At 38.3% G+C, this 15559-nt stretch overlaps 1 protein-coding gene and 1 pseudogene across 3 annotated transcripts in view; one reads left to right on the plus strand and one right to left on the minus strand.

The window, feature by feature from the left end:
* The window catches only part of RFX4 (regulatory factor X4), a 181036-nt gene that overhangs the window by 138536 nt on the left and 26941 nt on the right, over nucleotides 1-15559 (minus strand). The gene's annotated exons all lie outside the window — the stretch shown is intronic.
* On the plus strand, nucleotides 3757-4675 carry LOC104676481 (annotated as a pseudogene). The gene has a single exon (XR_004059609.1). The product of XR_004059609.1 is annotated as a 60S ribosomal protein L6 pseudogene (transcript).

Consider the following 15559-nt stretch of genomic DNA (forward strand, 5'->3'; position numbering starts at 1 on the left):
ATCACATCCCTTCTCTGAGCCTTAGTTTCCTTAACTGTAAAACAGGAGAGTTGGGCCAAGATGATCCATAAAATCTCATACTCTTTTATTCTAGGCTAACAAACTGAATAGTCTCCCATTCCAAGCAACACATTTTCATTTTGACCAGGTCCTTGGTGCTGATACTGACAGGCTCATGCCAGCAAAAGAAGTCCTCTCAGTAGGCAGAATGTTGACCTATCTCAAATCACACCCCGAGAAGGCATTTTTTCCATTGGCCTGGTCCAGGGATACATTCTGTGGCAGGCCACCCAATAGCCAATTGTTCATTTTTTCCTGCTTGCTAATCAAACCCCAGTTTTATCCAAGGCAATATTATGATAGCCCAAGAGGTAAACCATGATTTTTCTAAGCCAAGAGTTGGTAAACTTTTTCCGCAAAGAGTCAGATAGTAAATATTTTAGGCCCTGTGGGCCACACACAGTCTATTCCTTTTCTTCTTCTTCCCCCCAACCTCCATACACACTCTTTAAAAATGCAAAAAAAAGTCCGGACATGGTGGACTTTGGGAGGCCGAGGCAGGCGGATCACAATATCAAGAGATCGAGACCATCCTGGCTAACATGGTGAAACCCCATCTCTACTAAAAAAAAAATACAAAAATTAACTGGGCATGGCAGTGAGCTCCTATAGTCCCAGCTACTCGGAAGGCCGAGGCAGGAGAATCGCTTGAACCTGGGAGGCGGAGGTTGCAGTGAGCCAAGATCGCGACACTGCACTCCAGCCTGGTGACAGAGTGAGACTCCATCTCAAAAAATAAAGTAAAATAAAATAAAAATGAAAAAAATTATTAGATCATGGGATGTATAAAAACAGCCCACAGGCTAGATTTGATCTGTGGTCAGTCCAGTTATCATAATCTTATTCTTTGGACAAATTCTCTTTCATCCTCCCTTTCAGCTATAAATGATAGAGTTCTGGACGAAAACAACATAAAATAAGTCTATTGGGGGCTTCTGGGAAAGATTTTGTTGTTTTCTGATAAAAGAGAGACACACAAGAAGAAAAGTAACTGGCGCCTCCCCTTGTTCCATTTTCCTGTCTTAAATGTGAACCTGATGCCTGGACCTGCAGCAGCTACCTTGTGATTATGAGGTACTAACATGGGGACAAAATACCAACAATGTAGGGTACTCAGCAGAACGACATAAAGAGCCTGGGTCCTGGAGGATGTTGAACTGTTGAATAAACCCTGGAACCTCATCCTTTCCATCTTCGGTTAAATAAAATAATAAATATCTACATCATTTAAACCATCAGGTTTCTGTCTCTTAAAATCCAAAGCATTCTTTTGGATTTTTGTTTTTTTCAGATGGGATCTCACTCTGCCACACAGGTTGGTGTGCAGTGGCATTATCTTGGTTCACTGCAACCTCCACCTCCCCAGCTCAAGCAATCCTTCCAACTCAGCCTCCTGAGTAGCTGGGACCACAGGTCAAAGCATTCTTAACATGCTAAAGCAGAGTGGTTTTTTCCTCATAAGTAATTTTTTTTTTTTAAACGGAGTCTCGCTCTGTCACCCAGGCTGGAGTGCAGTGGCCGGATCTCAGCTCACTGCAAGCTCCGCCTCCCGGGTTTACGCCATTCTCCTGCCTCAGCCTCCCGAGTAGCTGGGACTACAGGCGCCCGCCACCTCTCCCGGCTAGTTTTTTGTATTTTTTAGTAGAGACGGGGTTTCACCATGTTAGCCAGGATGGTCTTGATCTCCTGACCTCGTGATCCGCCCGTCTCGGCCTCCCAAAGTGCTGGGATTACAGGCTTGAGCCACCGCGCCCGGCCCCTCATAAGTAATTTTTAAAACTTCAACCATGTCCTGTAGTAAGCACCGGGGTTACAACAGTGAACCACATAACACTCCTGCCTTCTTGGGGCTTTCTAGTCTAGTAAAGGAGATGACAAGGCACAATCAAATATTGACACATTAGATCAGTCACTAAACGGGGGTAATGAGCTCTACTCTTGGTGTTCCTACTGGCAAATTATGAAATCTCCAATGCCAAGTCTTTGAAACATGAGGGTTTATTACTTTCTGAGAGGCAGACAAGTGCAAAAAACACTATAAAAGACTAATGTTGAAAGGCAGACATATAGACCTAAGTTCAAATCTCAACTCAACCACTTACCAGCTATGTGACTTTGGGCAAGATTCTTGACATCTGCTAGAGGGGAAAAATGCAATTTGGGCCGGGTGCAGCGGCTCACACCTGTAATCCCAGCACTTTGGGAGGCTAAGACAATCAGTTCACGAGGTCAAGAGATCGAGACCATGCTGGCCAACATGGTGAAACCCCATCTCTACTAAAAATACAAAAATTAGCTGGATGTGGTGGCATGTGCCTGTAGTCCCAGCTACTCAGGAGGCTGAGGCAGGAGAACTGCTTGAACCCGAGAGGCAGAGGTTGCAGTGAGCTGAGATCACTGCACTCCAGCCTGGCAATAGAGCGAGACTCCATCTCAAAAAAAGAAACAATTTGGAGTGGGCTAAGGACTTGAGGGGAATTTGGATGCAAGTATGCTTGACCTTCAATTTCTACACATGTAAGTAAAGCTCATAATCATAAGCCACCTCTTTGGACCATTGTGAGAAAGAAATGAGATCATGGAATTAAAGCACTTCTCATTGCTCAGTAAATGATAGCTATATATACATATTAACTATAAATAAATATATATATATAATTTTGCTTAACAATATATTCTTAGAAAAAAGACTGGAAGGAAACACAAAAACATTAAGAGTGGTTATCTCTACATAGTGGGATTAGAGGCAATTATTTTCTTTCCTCAGATATTTTTCCAAATATATGTACACATAACTTTTATAGTTGTGGGACTTTTTTAAATGTGATCTTTGTGTGTGTGTGTGTGTGTTTTTTTTTTTTTTTTTTTTGAGACGGAGTTTCGCTCTGTGGCCCAGGCTGGAGTGCAGTGGCCAGATCTCAGCTCACTGCAAGCTCCGCCTCCCAGGTTTACGCCATTCTCCCGCCTCAGCCTCCCGAGTAGCTGGGACTACAGGCGCCCGCCACCTCGCCCGGCTAGTTTTTTTTTTTTTTGTATTTTTTAGTAGAGACGGGGTTTCACCGTGTTAGCCAGGATGGTCTCGATCTCCTGACCTCGTGATCCGCCCATCTCGGCCTCCCAAAGTGCTGGGATTACAGGCTTGAGCCACCGTGCCTGGCCGTGATCTTTGTGTTTTGAAAATAAATGCAAAATGTGAACTGAAACTCCTTTATTCTTTTATCTGGACAAGAGTCAGGTGGCCCATGTTCTAGATCTAGCACTGGTATTGACTTCTTGTATAATCTTAGAAAGCCACTTCACTTCTCTAGGTCTCAATTTCCTTGTCTAAGAGTTGTTGATAATCAGACTTCCAGTTCCCTTCATGACAAAGTAGCTTGCACTAGATTAACTCACCCACCAAATTGTAAAAGCTAGATAAAATATACAAATAGCTATTTGAAAACATTGGAGAGCAATAAATGCAGACAGGACTAGAGGAACTACAAGCCTTGAAAGAAAGGAAGCACCAGAAGTAAGCTCTACAGTCACCTTGGCGTTTTCCTGAAAGATCTTTCCAAATTGCTACCCTGGGAAATAGAACCCAAGCAAAGAGTATAGTCTATTGAGCTAAAGAGAGTTTGGGGATAACAGAGTAGCTAATAGCTAAGGAGCAAAATCCCAAAGAGAAGAGAACTTTAAAGAAAGAGACACCTCTTTCCCATCTTGCAAGATGGCAGGTGAAAAAGTTGAGAAGCCAGATACTAAAGAGAAGAAACCCGAAGCCAAGAAGGCTGATGCTGGTGGCAGGGTGAAAAAGGGTAACCTCAAGGCTAAGAAGCCCAAGAAGGGGAAGCCCCATTGCAGCCGCAACCCTGTCCTTGTCAGAGGAATTGGCAGGTATTCCCGATCTGCCATGTATTCCAGAAAGGCCATGTACAAGAGGAAGTACTCAGCTGCTAAATCCAAGGTTGAAAAGAAAAAGAAGGAGAAGGTTCTTGCAACTCTTACAAAACCAGTTGGTGGTGACAAGAACGGCGGTACCCGGGTGGTTAAACTTCGCAAAATGCCTAGATATTGTCCTACTGAAGATGTGCCTCGAAAGCTGTTGAGCCACGGCAAAAAACCCTTCAGTCAGCACGTGAGAAAACTGCGAGCCAGCATTACCCCCGGGACCATTCTGATCATCCTCACTGGACGCCACAGGGGCAAGAGGGTGGTTTTCCTGAAGCAGCTGGCTAGTGGCTTGTTACTTGTGACTGGACCTCTGGTCCTCAATCGAGTTCCTCTACGAAGAACACACCAGAAATTTGTCATTGCCACCTCAACCAAAATCGATATCAGCAATATCAAAATCCCAAAACATCTTACTGATGCTTACTTCAAGAAGAAGCAGCTGCAGAAGCCCAGACACCAGGTAGCTGAGATCTTCGACACAGAAAAAGAGAAATACGAGATTACAGAGCATTGCAAGATTGATCAGAAAGCTGTGGACTCACAAATTCTACCAAAAATCAAAGCTGTTCCTCAGCTCCAGGGCTACCTGCGATCTGTGTTTGCCCTGACGAATGGAATTTATCCTCACAAATTGGTGTTCTAAACGTCTTAAGAACCTCATTAAATAGCTAACTACAAAAAAGAAAAAAAAAAAAGAAAAAGAAAGAGACAAACATACTTGTATTCAAATTACCCCTCAAATCCTTAGCCCACTCCAAGCTATACATGCAGAGTGAGAAACTAAGAAACTGAGGGGAAAGTAGCAGCTTAGAGACTAAAGAGCCAATCATTAATTGGTTAGGGTTGGAGTCTAAGCTGGGTCAAAGTAGAAGGAAGTTGGCAAACACCCAGAAAGGCCAGGCTTTAGGAATAAAAACCATACCCTAGTAGTACAGAAAAAAGTGAAATAGACTAGACTTAAGCAAGGTTTGACAAGATTAAGTAGATCTGCTAGCTCTCTCTCTGCCTGCTAGAACAAAACTCAACACTTGTTGGAGAAAGTTAACATCCTTCACCCAAAGGCTCTTCAACTTTGCATCCATAATGTCCAGTATTGGATAAAAAACTATGAGGTGTTATTGAAACACCTCAAAAGGACCAAAAATACCTGAAATCCAAGAAATAGCCAGATAATAGAAATAGATCCAGAGATAATTCAGATACTAGACTTAGCAGACAGGAACTTTAAAATAACTATGGATAATATGTCCGAGGAGATAGAGAAAAATATGGTCAAATTAGAGGAAATGATGGACAAAACAGATGAAAAATGGAGAATATCAATCAAGATTTAGAAACTATGAGAAAAGAATCAATTGGATCACCTACCACAGAAGAATACAATATCTGAAATTAAGATCACTTGGATGGGTTTAATAGAAGACTAGACATGAGAGAAAATGGGAATTTAGAACTGAAAGGCAGGTCAATTAAAAAAATACAAAACTGAGGTACAAAGGAATGAAGATGGACAAACCAGAGCAAAACATAAAAAAAGAGGTATAATATTCATGTAACTGCAGCTCCAGAAGATGAGAAGAATGAGGAAGACAAAATATTTGAAGAGACAATGGCAAAGAATCTGCAAATTTGGTGAAAGACAACATACACATTCAAGAAGCTCAGTGATCCCCAAGAAGAATAAAAACAAGCATGCCATATCTATGCACATCATAATCAAACTACTGAAAACCAAAGAGAATGAAAAACATTTTAAACCAGCCAGAGACAAAAAGACACATTGCATTCAAAGGAGTAAAAACACATCTGATGACTAACTTTTCAATAGACATTTTTGGAACCCAGAAGACAGTGGAATAAATTTAAAGTGTTGAAAGGAAAATTAAAATTTAAAAAAGTCTCACCAATCTAGAATATTATCCATAGCAAAAATATCTTCCAAAAATATATGTGAAATAAACATGTGTTTCATGATCTACACTATACTATACAGTATGATAATAAATCTGCAAGAAATTTCTCTGAGTTAAAGAAAAAATGATTCCAGATGGAAGCATGAAACTGCTGACAGGAAGAAAGAACCCTGGATAGGGTAAATTTGTGAATAAATAAAAATAAATATTGACTGCTTAAAACAATAATAATTATGCCTTGTGGGGTGTATAACATATGTAGAAGATGTATACATTAAAATGAGAGCTCAGAAGATGAGAAAGAGGAAAATGAGGTTAAAATATGATGGTGTTCTTCCCCTGTGCTTGAAGTGGGGGAAGGAGTAATGTGAGGTAGATGTATTAATAAGTGAAGAATGCAAAAATGCATATTGCAATCCCCAATAGTACCACTCTAAAAGAATGTATAATTGAAAAGCTAGCAGAAGAAAACATCGAATATTTTAAAAAATTCTATTAATCCCTTCCCAAAAAGCTAAAAAGTAAGAATAAAGGAATAAAAGACAGATGGGACAAATAAAAAATAAATAGTAAGTTTGTTGACTTAAACTCAATAATGTCAGTAACAATATTAAATTTAAATGGTCTAAATTCAAAGATTATCAGACTGGGTTTTGTTTTTCAAAAAAGCTATAGTTAAAAATTTTACTGAACTAAATATAGTAAGATTATATAGTAAGATTGAAAATAAAAAGATGAAAAAGATATACCGTAGCAACCCATGTGTAAAGAAAACTGGTGTAGCTGTATTAATATCAGACAAGATAGACTTTAAAGCAAAAAGTATTGCTAGAGATAAGGTAGAAATAGTTAACAATAATTTAAAAAAAGTCATTTCAATAAGAGGACATAGCAATCCTAAATTTCTAAGAAATTAATACTTCAAAATATATAAAGTAAAAATTAACAAAACTAAAAAGAGAGACAGCTACAAACATAATCAGAGCTGGAGATATTAACATACCTGTCGCAGTAACTGAGAGAACAAACAATAACAACGGTGAAACAGTAAGGATATGGAATATTTAAATAACATAATTAACTAAATTCACATAACTGATATCTATAAAACACTCCATCCAGTGTACATTCAAAATGTACATTCAGAATGCAAAATACTCATTCTCCTCAAGTGCACATGGGCATTAACCAAAATAGATTATAAGTTGGGACATTTAAAATGTACATTCAGCTGGGCGTGGTAGCTCACACCTGTAATCCCAGCCCTTTGGGAGGCTGAGGTGGGTGGATCACTTGAGGTCAGGGGTTCGAGACCAGCCTGGTCAACATGGTGAAACCCCGTCTCTACTAAAAATACAAAAATTAGCCAGGTGTGGTGACAGGCACCGGTAATCCCAGCTACGTGGAAGACTGAAGCAGGAGAATCACTTGAACCGGGAGGCAGAGGCTACAGTGAGCTGAGATTGCTCTACTGCACTCCAGCCTGCGTGATGGAGTGAGGTTTTGTCCCAAAAACAACAACAAACCCAAAATGTACATTCAAAATGCAAAATATACATCCTTTTCAAGTGTGCATGGACATTAACCAAAATAGACTATATGTTGGGACAGACACTAAGTCTCAACAATTTCAAATTTTGAAATAATACAGAATATGTTCTCTGACCACGGTGGAACTAAAAGAGAAATCAACAACAGAAAGACAATAGGAAATCTACGAATGTTGGGACATTAAGCAACGGATTTCTAAATAAGCCAAGTAAAAGAAGAAATCACAATAAAAAATTGAAAATGTATTTAACTGAACAATAATGAAAGTGTGGTATCAGAAAATGTTGGGATTAATCGAGCAATGCTTAGAGGAAAATTTATGACTTTAAATGTATATCTTAGGAAAGGTTGAAAATCAATAATCTAAGCACCTATCTCAAAATCTGGAAAAAGACAGCATATTAAACTCAAAGAAAGTAGAAGGAAGGAAAAAAGATAAGAGCAGAAATGAATGCAATTCTTAAAAGATATAAATTGAGAAAAACAACAAAGCCAAAAGTTGGACCTTTGAAAAGACTATTAAAATTGATAGACCCTGGCAAGACTGCTGAAGAAAAACAGAGAAAACATGAATTGCCAATATCAAAAATGAAAGAACATCATCGTAGATGTTAAAAACATGACAACAGTGGCCAGGCATGGTGGCTCATGCCTGTAATCCCAGCACTTTGGGAAGCTGAGGTGGGCAGATCACAAGGTCAGGAGTTCAAGACCAACCTGGCCAACGTGGTGAAACCCCATCTCTACAAAAAAAAAAAATTAGCCGGGCATGGTGGCGGATGCATGTAGTCCCAGGTACTCAGGAGGCTGAGGCATGAGAATTGCTTGAGTCTGGCAGGCAGAGGTTACAGTGAGCCAAGATCACACCATTGCACTCCAGCCTGGGCAAAAGAGTGAGACTCCATCTCAAAATAAATAAATAAATAAATAAATAAATAAAGGCAAAAGTAATAAAAGGAAAGTTTGAACATCATGTAAATAAACTTGAAAATTTAGATGAAACAGATTCCTTAAAAGTAACAATTTACTAAAAGTAAAAAAAGAAATACAAGTATAAATAATCTAATAACTATTTAGAAAATTGAATCCATCATCAAAAACTTTCCCTCAAAGAAAATTCCAAACCCAATTGTTGAATTATTCCAGAGTTAAGAAATAAAGAATACCAATCTTATATAAACTCTTCAAAACAATAGAGAAATATGAAACTTCCTACCCCTGTTCATGAGACCTGTATAATCTTGACACCAAAACCTAACAAGAACATCATAAAAAAGAAATATCATAGGCCACAAATCTCATGAACATAGGTGCCAAAATCCGTAACAAAATCCAGCCTGAAATATAGAAAAATCACACCCAGAAGTATATAAAAAGATAATATTTCTAACCAAGCATGATTTATTCCAGGAATGCATGTTTGACTTAACATTCAAAACTCAACCGATGTAATTCACAGTATTAATAGAATAAAGGAGAAAAACATATGATCATCAAAACAGATGTAGAAAGAGTGTTTGATAAAATTCAACACCCATTTAAGAAAAGTCTCTCAGAAAACCAAAGATAGAAGGGAATTTTCTCAACCTAATAATGAGTATCTACAAAAATCCACAGCAAATATCGCACCTAATGGTGAAACACTAGACACTTTCACCACTTAGGTTGGGAAAAAGGCAATGATGTCCACTATCACCACGTCACCTCAAAATTGCACTAGAGGTCCCAGCCAGTACATAAGGCACACAAAACAAAACAAAAAAAATACAAAGATTATAAAGGAAGATGCAAAGCTGTCATTATTCTCAGGTGACATGATGATGTTCATAGAATGTTCAAAAAATGCAAATTTTAAATTAATAAGCAAATTTAGCAAAGTGGCTAAATACAAACTTACTATCTAAATAACTGCATTTTAATAGGCTAGCAACTAACAATTAGAAAAAACTTTAAATGTACTACTTACTTTAGCATTGAAAAACATCAATTATCTAGGAATAAGTCTAAAGAAAGATGTGTAAAACCTCTACAGTGAAATCTACAAAACACTGCTGGGAAAAATTAAAGATGATCCAAATACTTGGAGGCCTAATACAACATAAGTTAATTGGAAATTTGATGTTGTTAAGGTGTTCTTCCCAAATTTATTATAGATTCAATGCAGTCCCCATCAAAAATCCTAGCAGGTATTTTGCATATGTGAAAAAATGACAACTAATTCTAAAATCAATATGGAATGGTTAAGAATGTAGATTAACCAAAGCAATACTGAAGAAGTAAAGAAGAACAAGAGGTCTTATGCCACCAGATATCACAACGTATTGTATAGGTGCAGTAATAAAGACTATAGTATTAGCCCAAAAATAGACAGTAAGGCCAACAGTTTGAAATAAAAGTTCAGACCCAGATCCAAATATATATAATCTGCCAATTTATGATGAAGGCACCACTGGAACTCAGTGGATAAAGGGTGATCTTTTTAAGAAATCATGCTCTATCAGTTAATTGATAAGAAAAAAAAAAAAACTTTGACTCCTCCTTCACACCATACACAAAAGTTCCAGATGAACTATTGATATAAAAATGAAAGGTAAAATAGTAAAGCTGCTAGATGATCTGTTAAAAAGATCTTCATGAACTTCAGGTAAGCAAAAATGTCTTAATAGGATACCAAAGCACTAACTATAAAAGAAAAACATTAATAAATTGAATTTTATTAGAATGAAAAACTTGTGTTCATAAAAGTTACCATTATGAGAATAAAAAGGCAACCCACAAACCAAGAGAAAATATTTGTAACACTTTTACCTGGCAAATACTAATATCTCCTATTCAAGATATAAAAACAACTCTTACAAACCCTTAAGGGGAAAACCAACAACATAACTTTTTAAAAACACACAGGCAAAAGACGTGAAGAAGGGCCGGCTGCGGGGGCTCACGCCTGTAATCCCACCACTTTGGGAGGCCGAGGCGGGTGGATCTCGAGATCAGGAGTTCAAGACCAGCCTGGCCAATATGCTGAAACCCTGTCTCTACTAAAAATACAAAAATTAGTCAGGCATGGTGGCATGTGCCTGTAATCCCAGTTACTTGGGAGGCTGAGGCAGAAGAATCACTTGAACCTGGGAGGCAGAGGTTGCAGTGAGCCGAGATCATGCCACTGCACTCCAGCCTGGGCAACACAGCGAGACTCCGACTCAAAAAAAAAAAAGACCAGCAGAGGTAATTCATAAAAGATACACAAATGCCTAATAAGCACATAATAAGATGCTATACTCATTATTTATCAGAAAAAAATGCAACCAAAATGACATACGCTATACACCCATGAAAATAGCTAATATTAGAAGGAATGGCTATCTCAAATGTTGACAAGGAAGTGAAACACTGAAACTTTTATAAATTGATAGTGGGAGTCTAAATTGGCACAACCATTTTAGGAAACTGTTTCGGCAGTATCTACTAGTACTAAATATACCTATACATTATGATGTAGCAATTCTACTCCTGGGAACATACTAACAAAAATAAGTGCTCATGTTCACCAAAAGATATACAAGAATGTTCAGAACTCCAATCCTCAAACTTCTTCAAAATAATGAAAGAGGAGGGAACACATTCAAATTTATCCTACGAGGCCAGCATTATCATGATATGAAAGCCAGATAAAGATCCTACAAGAAAAGAAAACTACAGACTAATATCCCTTATAAATATTGATGCAGGCCAGGCATGGTGGCTCACACCTATAATACCAGCACTTTGGGAGGCCAAGGAGGGTGGATCACCTGAGGTCAGGAGTTGGAGACCTGCCTGGCCAAAAACATGGTGAAGCCCCATCTCTACTAAAAATACAAAAAATTAGTTGGGTGTAGTGGTGGCCACCTATAATCCCAGCTATGTGGGAGGCTGAGACAGGAGAATTGCTTGAACCTGGGAGGCGGAGGTTGCAGTGAGCCAAGATTGTGCCATTGCACTCCAGCCTGGGCAAAAGAGTGAGACTCCATCTAATATATATATATATATATATATATATATATATATAGAGAGAGAGAGAGAGAGAGAGAGAGAGAGAGAGAGAGAGAGATGCAAAAATCCTCAGCAAAATACTAACAGACAGAATTCAGCAGCATAGTAAAAGGATTACAGATCATGACCAAATGGGATATATTCCTTGAATGCAAGGATGGTTTGGCATACAAAATCAATAAATACATTATATCAATTGATTTCTGTTTGCCAGACCATCCTTGCATTCAAGGAAGGAAAACTACATAACTATCTCAACTGATGGTTCCTACAAAACGAAGGAAAACTACGTAACCATCTCAACTGATGGAGAAAAAAATATGACAAAACTCAACACCATTTTATGATAAAAGCACTCAATAAACTAAGAACAAAAGAGCATTACCTCAACATAATAAAGGTCATATTTAAAAAAACAACAGCTAACGAAGGTGAAAGACTGAAAGCTTTTTCTCTAGAATCAGGAACAAGACAAGGTTGCCTGCATTCACCACTTCTATTCGAAAGAGTACTGGAAGTCCTAGCCATAGCAATTTGGCAAGAAAAAGAAATAAAAACATTCCGAATTAATAAAAAGGAAGTAAAGTTATCTCTTTTCGCAGATGAATTTTTTTTTTTTTTTTTTGAGATGTAGTCTCACTCTGTCACCCAGGCTGGAGTGCAGTGGTGCGATTTTGGCTCACTGTACCCTCTGCCTCCCGGATTCAAGCTATTTTCATGCCTCAGCCTGCCAAGTAGCTTGGATTACAGGTGCCTGCCACCACGCCCAGCTAATTTGTGTATTTTTAGTAGAGATGGGGTTTTGCCGTGCTGGCCAGGTTGGTTTCGAACTCCTGACCTCAGGTGATCCACCTCCCTCGCCCTCCCAAAGTGCTGGGATTACAGGTGTAAGCCACTGCGCCCAGCCGAAATGATCTTATATGTAGAAAACCCCAAAGATTTAACACATACCCAAACACAAAAGTACTGTTAGAACTAATGAATGAATTCAGCAAAGTTGCAGGACACAAAATCAGCACACAATAATCAGTTGCATTTCTATACACTAAGAATGAGTAATCTGAAAAGGAAATTAAGAAAATTTCATGTACAATAGCATCAAAAAGGATAAAATACTTAGGAATAAACTTAACCAAAGCAGCAAAACACTTGTACATTGAAAACTACTAAATGTTGTTGCTGAAAGAAACTAAAGACACCAAATAAATGGAAAGACATCCTGTGTTCATGGATGGGAAGACTTAACTATTAAGACATTAAAACTACCCAAAGCAATCCACGGATTTGATGCAATGCCTATCAAAACCCCAGTGGCATTTTTTTTTTTTTTTTTTTTTGCAGAAATAGAAAAATCCATTCTAAAATTCATATGGAATCTCAAGGGACTTTGAATAGCCAAAACGATCTTGAAAAAGAAGAACATGAGAGGTCACACATTTCCTGATTTCAAAACTTACTACAAAGCTACAGTCTGGTTCTGGCATAAAGACAGACATACAGATCAATGGAATAATATGGAAAGCCCAGAAATAAACCTCCACATACATGATCAAGTGTTTTTTGACAATGGTGCCAAGACCATTCAATGGGGGAAAGAACAGTCTTTTCAACAAATGGTGCTGGGGAACCTGGGGAACCTGGATACCAACATGCGAAAGAATAAAGCTGGACTTGGACGGGCACAGTGGCTCATGCCTGTAATTCCAGCACTTTGGGAGGCTGAGGGGGGCAGATCACGAGGTTAGGAGTTCGAGACCAACTTGACCAACATGGTGAAACCCTGTCTGTACTAAAAAAAAATACAAAAATTAGCCTGGCATGGTAGCACATGCCTGTAATCCCAGCTACTCAGGAGGCTGAGGCAGGAGAATCACTTGAACGTGGGAGGCAGAGGTTGCAGTGAGCCAAGACAGCACCACTGCACCCCAGCCTGGGCAACAGAGTGAGACTCTGTCTAAAAAAAAAGAATAAAGCTGGACTCTTAACCTAATACCATACACAAATATTAGCTCAAAACAGATCAAAAATCTAAATGTAAGGTCTAAAACTGTAAAACTCTCAGAAAAAAAAAAGGCAAAAGCTTCACAACATTGGATCTGACAATGATTTCTTAGATATGACACTAAAGGCACAGACAACAAAAGAAAAAAATAGTTAAATTGGATGCATTAGAATAAAAATTTCTGTGCATTAAAGAACACAATCAACAGAGTGAAAAAGCAAGCCATGGGACAGGAGGAAATATTTGCAAGTATATATAACTGATAAGACGTTAATATCCAGAATATATAAAGAACTCCTAAAACAACAGAAAACAACCTGATTTTAAAATGGGCAAAGAACTTAGACATTTCTTCAAAGAAGATATGCAAATGGTGAATAAGCACCTGAAAAGATGTTCAACATCACCAACCATTAGGTAATTGCAAATGAAAACCACAATGAGATACCATTTTATATTCATTAGGATGGCTATTATTTAAAATAATAATAATAATAAATGATGATTAGGAACTGGCAAAATTGGAACTCTTGTGCCTTGCTAGTGGAAATGTAAAATGATACAGCCACTATGAAAACCAGTTTTGTGGTTTCTCAAAAAATTAAACACAGAGTTACCATATGATCCAACAATTTCATTTCTGGGTATATACCCCCAAAAGAATTAGGTGCAGAGACTTGAAAAGATATTTGTATGCCTGTGTTCACAACAATGTTATTTACAATGACCAAAGGATAGAAACAACTCAGTTGCCCATCAATGTCTTAATGGATAAAGACAATGTGACATATCCATACAGTGGAATATTATTCAGCCTTCAAAAGGAAGAAAATTCTGACATATGCTACAACATGGATTAACCTTGAAGGCATTATGCTAAGTGAAACATGCCAGTCATAAAAAGACAAATACTTTACAACTCCACTTATATAAGATACTTAGAGCAGTCGAATTAACAGTGGCAGAAAGTAGAATAGTAGTTGTCAGAGACTGAGGCAAAAGGAGAATGAGAAGCTACTGTTTAACCGGTACAGAGTTTCAGTCTCGGAAGATGAAAAAATCTCTGGAAATGAATGGTGTAGATGGCTGCACAACAAGGTGAATGTACTTAACGCCAATGAATTGTACATTTCAAATGATTAAATGATAAATTTTATGTTATGTAGATTTTGCCAAAATTAAATAAAACTTAGAATATTCAGATATGTTTTCTTCTTCTTCTTCTTTTTTTTTTTCCAGATGGAGTCTCGCTCTGTCGCCCAGGCTGGAGTGCAGTGGCACAATCTCAGCTCACTGAAAGCTCTGCCTGCCGGGTTCACGCCATTCTCCTGCCTCAGCCTCCCAAGTAGCTGGAACTATAGGTGCCCGCCACCACACTCAGCTAATTTTTTGTATTTTTAGTAGAGACGGGGTTTACCGTGTTAGCCAGGATGGTCTCGATCTCCTGACCTCGTGATCTGCCTGCCTTGACCTCCCAAAGTGGTGGGATTACAGGTGTGAGCCACCACGCCTGGCCTTGTTCTTTTTTTTTTTTTTTGAGATGGAGTCTCACTGTGTTGCCCAGGCTGGAGTGCAGTGGCATGATCTTGGCTCACTGCAAGCTCTGTGTCCCAGATTCATGCCATTCTCCTGCCTCAGCCTCCCAAGTAGTGTTTTATTGTTAGTAATCAAAAACTTGAAACAACTAAATATTCATCAACACTTAAAAGATCTGTAAATTGTGATATATGCATACAGTGAAATACTATACAGCAATGAGAAAGAAATAACTACTGCTAGAGACAACAACATGAATGAATCTCACAGACATTATATTGACTGAGAAAAGTTACCCACAAAAGAATACAGAGTCCATTATCCCATTTATATGAAGTTTTAAAAGCAGGCAAAAACAGGCTATACTGATAAGTCAGGACAGTAGTGACTGATGAGGAAGCCTCCTGGGGGACAAGAAACGTTCTGTATCTTTTTCTGGGTGGTAATGACACCAGTGGATACAATACGTAAAGAAAAAAAAACCATCAAACTACTCACATAAGATTTGTATAGTTTATGTTCAATGTAACTG

The sequence above is a fragment of the Rhinopithecus roxellana genome, chromosome 10 (genome assembly GCF_007565055.1).
Source record: "Rhinopithecus roxellana isolate Shanxi Qingling chromosome 10, ASM756505v1, whole genome shotgun sequence".
NCBI lineage: Eukaryota > Metazoa > Chordata > Mammalia > Primates > Cercopithecidae > Rhinopithecus > Rhinopithecus roxellana.